We start from the raw sequence: 6,000 nt of genomic DNA on the forward strand, positions 1-6,000 counted from the left end.
TCACAATATTAGCATGCAAAAAGCCCTGGATTTCATAGGGCTGCTGGAAATGTTTCCATTCCTGATACTATTGAAGAACCCTCAGGGGATGACTATCAGCAAGATTGAGGCTACGGCTAAATATTACTGCTAAACTTTACAATACAGTCCACTAGATATCATTGATGAACTTTTAATCAAACTAACACTGACAGCACAGAGGTCTGCTCAGCATTATGGCTTATGCCCGAAACGTCTAATTTCCTGTTCCTTGGATGCTGCCTAACCTGCTGTGCTTTAGCCAGCAACACATTTTCAGCTCGATTATGCATAGAACAGTTCAGTCAACTCCACTCAAGACAATAATGCTGAGGAAATCTATGAACCCAGTGGCCACATAGCATATGGAATGTACTGAAGATGTCCAAACTCTTGTGAAAGATCCCACAGGTTCAATGCATGCTGTTAAGAAATAAACTACTTCTTAAAACATCACAATTATCTCCCGTGAAGAAGGCCTCCATAGGAGTGGGACAATGGGGGAGTGGGTGGGCACTGGTAACGTTCTTTATACCATTGTATAATAGCTTATCCAAGGTAAACAAAAACTGGGGTGAAGATTTTATATAATGTATCAAATATGAAAGGATTCATTTGAGTTAAGCTGAAGCTCCTTCTGCTCTTCTATTTAATACAAACAACAGAGTGAGCATCTACAGTGTTAAACAGTTCTGGGCAATTATGGTTGAAAATAATCATGTTTCCTATGCCTCATTTTACTATCACTACAAAGTTATCTGTGTATAGTCTCTAACATGTAATAAATCCTGCCTTGTTAGCTGAGTACCCCTTTTGCTGAGATTTATTCATGATTCGTCCTTGACCATAATCTACTAAAAGCCCCCAGACCAATATAGGAAGAAATGTGCACTACATTCAACCTAAGGCACTTCGATCTTATCACTGCTTTTATTAGAAGAAGTGTCTTGAATCATGGAGTCATAGAGCTTCACAGCATGGAAACAGACCCTTCAGTTCAACTCGTCCATGCCGACACGATATCCTAAATTAATCTAGTCACAATTGCCAATATTTGGCCTATACCCTCTGAACTCTTTCTATTCATATACAGGTATTCCCTGCTATCCAAAAGTAGAGTATTCTGATGAAACCTTTTGGAAGCTGAAATGGCGTAAAGTGAAGAAGCATTAACTTATAAGGGATAAATTTTGCCTTTTTGATAAAAGTAAAAATCCTCTTTGGATTTCATTTGATGAGCAAAAACAGGTATGAATGAGGGTCTTTCGTAAAACAGAAGTGGCGTAAAGCGGACTTTCGAAAAATGGGGGATGTCCGGACTCATCCAGATGCCTTTCAAATGTTCTAAATGTACCAGCCTCCACCATATCCTCCAGCAGCTCGTTTCATACATGCACTACCCTCTGTGTGAAAAAGTTGCCTCTTAGGTCCCTTTTGTAACTTTCCCCTCTTACCTTAAACTTATGCCTGTTAGTTTTAGACTACCCCACCCCAGGGAAAAGACTTTGTTGATTCACCGTATCCATGTCCCTCATGATTTTATAAACTTCTATAAGGTCACCCATCAGCCTCCGATGCTCCAGGGAAAACTGCCCTAGCTGATTCAGCCTCTCCCAATAGCTCAAATCCTCGAAACCTGGAGATGCTGAATCAGCTGGGGCTGTTTTCCTTGGCATATTGGAGACTGAGGAGTGACCTTATAGAAGTTTATAAAATCATGATGGACATGCATAGGGTGAATAGACAAGGACTTTGTTAATCCTTTCTGAATCCTTTCAAGTTTGACAATATCCTTCCTATAGTAGGGAGACCAGAATTGAACACAATATTCCATTAGTGGCCGAACCAATGTCCTGCACAGCTGCAACATGACCTCCCAACTTCTATAGTCAATGCACCAGTCAATAGAGGCAAGCTTATCAAACACCTTCTTCATGACGGTCTACCTGCAGCTCCACTTTCAGGGAACTATGAACCTGCATTCAAAGGTCCCTTTTTTGAGCAACACTCACCAGGACTCTACCATTAAGTGCACAATTACTGTTCTGATTTGACTTTCCAATATGCAGTACCTCACATTGATTTAAATTAAACTCCATCTACCACTCCTTGGCCCATTGACCCATCTGATCAAGATCTTGCATTGAACCTCTCCAAGAATTGCAGAATTTGCATGGTAAATATAAATTAATCTCACCTCAGAATTTTCCAGGACTTCAACTTGCATTGTGAGAGTCTGTTTTTGCATAATAAAAAACGTCACGGTGCATTATCAAACAAAACACGTGAAACCAAAGTTACTGGGATAGATAACCGAAACTTAGCCAAGCAAGTACGTTTAAAGAGAATCTTAAAAGTGAGAAAGGATAGCAAGGGAATTCCAAAGTGTAAGGCCTGGACATATGATAACATGGCTATCATTAGAGAATGATTAAATTAAGGCTCTGTGAAAAACTTGAATTTGCAGATCAACCTCTAGATCTCAGAGGAATGTAGAGTTGATTTAAGTCACAGAAATAAAGCAGGGTGAGACCATGAAGAAAGTTAAAAATAATTAAGGTTTTGAAATTGAGGCGCTGCCAGACCAGAAGCAACGTCAGCTAGTAAGCACAGAGTTGATAAATGAGGAAATGTGGTTGGAATTTAGTTGTAGCAATGGAAACCACATCTACCAGCATTGCCTTTCAACAGCACCTTTGGTAAAATTACCAAGTAAGCACACACTTTCCTGGATAGAGTCAGGCCTCTTGTTTGATTTAGTGTCTTGTAGGGTGGAAACTCTACCTCTAAGAACTGTTAACCAATTGGAGACCAGCACCTCCCCAATGAAGCCCGTGTCACTGTAAAAGGTGACCATGAAGACATTCGCTATGATCATTGCTGGATCCCCAGAAAGAGGTAAGTGGGGTAATATGGGATCATGGGAAGGCATTGTGGGGGTGATGGGAATTAGTTGGAGGTTCAACCTGAGAGGTGTCTTACAGTTGACCCACCGCTGGATTCCTTAGTTGGGAAGTGAGTGCTTGTAAATGAGAGACCATGTAGGTCATTGGCAATAATAACAAAGTTTGCTGGGTGGTGTTCTGGACGCATGAAGGACCTGTGCAATTCTCATTTCATCTATGAGCCACTATTGAATCCTGGTGGGTTCAGGGGTACTTGGATTAAAGTGGATCATTAACCAGCCAAATTGACTACATGCCAAGTTTTCTGCTTTGGCCCCTAGCTGCAGCTCGGCTATTGCACTCAGTCAGTTTTCCCACTCCAAGGAATTAGACATACAGCCCCCTGCATGATTCTTCAGGGCCGACTGCCATTTATCCTGCTCCAGCAAGCTTCACTAAATTCCATCCTCGATGTGAGTTAGATAGAGAGCTGCAGAGCTTTGCAAGACTTCAAATTTATGGACTAAGGAAAGCACTCAGGCGAAGATGGAACCTGGCTGTAACTGAGAGGAAGGAGAAAGGGTGCACAGCAGGTGAGCTTAGACAGAAATGGAGGTGAGCAATGCCTTGGAACTGTATTTCATATTACAAGTGCCCTGTTAAAAAAAGATTAATGGTCCTAATGTAAAAGTCAATCACTTCTGCATCAGAAAGAAGATAAATGCAACAGTGGAAGCTTCCTCCTGCGAAGTTTTCCAGTTTAGTTTTCAGAATGTATCATAAATGTCATTTGAATGCATCTCCTTTTTCTCTTTATCTTTGTCCAACTTTTCTTTCCCTATCTTCATTTCATTTCCCGTAGCTAATTTTGTCCATGTTCATTTCCCTTCATTACCTCAGTTTTCACCTTAATCCTTAAATTTCATTTGACTGAATGTCTGGAAAACGGAGTTATCTGTTGACAATGTCATGACCACAGATCATTTTTGGAAACATTGAATTTTTAGTTGTAATTTTTTTTTTAAGAAGAGCAATGTTTAGCAAAAGTATGACTGTGGATATAATTGCTGTGGCTGTAGAGAAGAACCTGGAATGTCACACCAGAAGATTTCAAGCAAACCACAAATGGAGAAATGCACTACAATGTGAATAGCAATCTCCTGTGAGTGTATATCAAATTGTGAACATGAAACAGATACAGTGTGTAGGCAAGAAACATGAGTGTGTTTTCCTTTTCCAAGGATATACGAGGTAAGGGTTGTACAAATGTTTTGCAACTCTCTTCTGTGTGTCCGAGTGGGCTGAAGAGCTTATGTACCATATTTGCTGAGGTGCTCATGTGCAGTAGCCTAAGTTCAAGCACTAGCATGTTGTGAAAATCCTAGTCAAAGAATCAGCCGCTAGTCACCTCTGAATTATGGGTAAAGGATTTCTTCTTTGAGTACTGAAAACCAGTTCACAAGTTAGTTCAAAATAATTTCAGCTCACCTGTAAAGTCAAGAATCACTAAATGGATTGCTTGAAATCAATGTTCTGCTATACTGCTCTTCAGAAATGACCAGAGACTGTTTTTTTTTACTTTTATCTCTTTTTATACTCCCTTCTCATTTCTAATCAGTGTGTGTGTTGTGTTGTTATTTCATTGCACATTTAATAACTAATAACCTCACTCCTTATGATAATTCAAGAAAGTCTGATGATATTGGCCTATTATTTAATTATAGTTTGATTTGGTTCTTGTGAAAGAGTCAGGGAGGGGATCTTTTTTAATTAATCCTGTTGTAACCAACCAAGAGGAAGGAAAGCTAATACAACCCTCCTCACTCAGGCGCTTGACAATTTCAGGTATCTCACTGTTTCAGGCAACAGCCTGACTCCTGATGAAAGGCTTTTGCCCGAAACTTCGATTCTCCTACTCCTCGGATGCTGTCTGACCCTCTGTGCTTTTCTAGCACCACACTCTGAAGGACATGTACCATAACATGCAGGGCTAATTCAGTGAAATGTGGACATTTAATTGTACAATGAAAGGTTTATATTAACTAAAGAGTTAAAGCAAGCACACTCTCCATGTAGGTACAGCTTTGTTTGTTTCTGTAGTTGCGTTAATATCCAAGTTTCTTGGTTCAAAAGCCAAATAAGCATACAGCTGTTAGATGACACAATTCCTCTTAATTCACACAGACCTTTTACTGCCAGCTCTTCATTGTAAAAGGGGGACAAGTAGCATAAAATGGGCAGAGCTCCATCCACTGTGAAGAGTGGGATTGAGCACATTCAGCAAGCAGACACTTCACTTGGAGAGTTATTTATGAAGTGTGTCTTATCAGTGCAGCCAAGTGCCCTGTTGTGCATGTGCAGAGTGCTGATTTGCCTGTGCCAGGATCAATTTGTGCATTCTTATATTACTCCTGCTGATACCTAGTTAAGGGCAGGAAGAGTCTGAATGTCATTTTATGGAACAGCTGCAGCCAAGAATAGGCATTCAGCCTGTTGTGAACTATAGTTTGAATGAGAAAAAACCTTCTGAAAGGTAACTTCAAATGTCTTACGCCTGCCAAATCATGACACCCATCTACAAACTATGCCCCCCCATGCCAATTCATTTCTCCTGACCCACCCCTAATAGTCTTTCATTCCTTCTCAATGGTATCTTAAACTCATGTCCCTCCACCAATTTCCTGTGTTGCCTCATACTCTCCAAGTCCATACCATGTCCTTGCCAATTTACAAAGTATACATTTTAAAACATAGAACAATACAGCGCAGAACAGGCCCTTCGGCCCTCGATGTTGCGTCGACCTGTAAAATATTCTCAGCTCATCCCCCTACACTATCCCATCATCAATATATATTTTCCACAGAACCAATGAATCTTACAGTAATAATGAAATGTGTGAAATTGCTTAAAAGAACCTTTCATAACTTCCTTTAAAATAAACTTCACCACAACTACCCTTTAATGTTGTTGATCAAACAAACTGCTAAAATGCCAAAAGCAGAAATTATAAGCACTTCTTTACACCTCTTTAGTTTTTGTGAGTAAATGAAGAGCCATTAGCAAAATAAATTTTTAAAAGCTCAATCAAGGAATGTT

Source organism: Hemiscyllium ocellatum, chromosome 16 (genome assembly GCF_020745735.1).
Source record: "Hemiscyllium ocellatum isolate sHemOce1 chromosome 16, sHemOce1.pat.X.cur, whole genome shotgun sequence".
In the NCBI taxonomy this organism is placed as follows: domain Eukaryota; kingdom Metazoa; phylum Chordata; class Chondrichthyes; order Orectolobiformes; family Hemiscylliidae; genus Hemiscyllium; species Hemiscyllium ocellatum.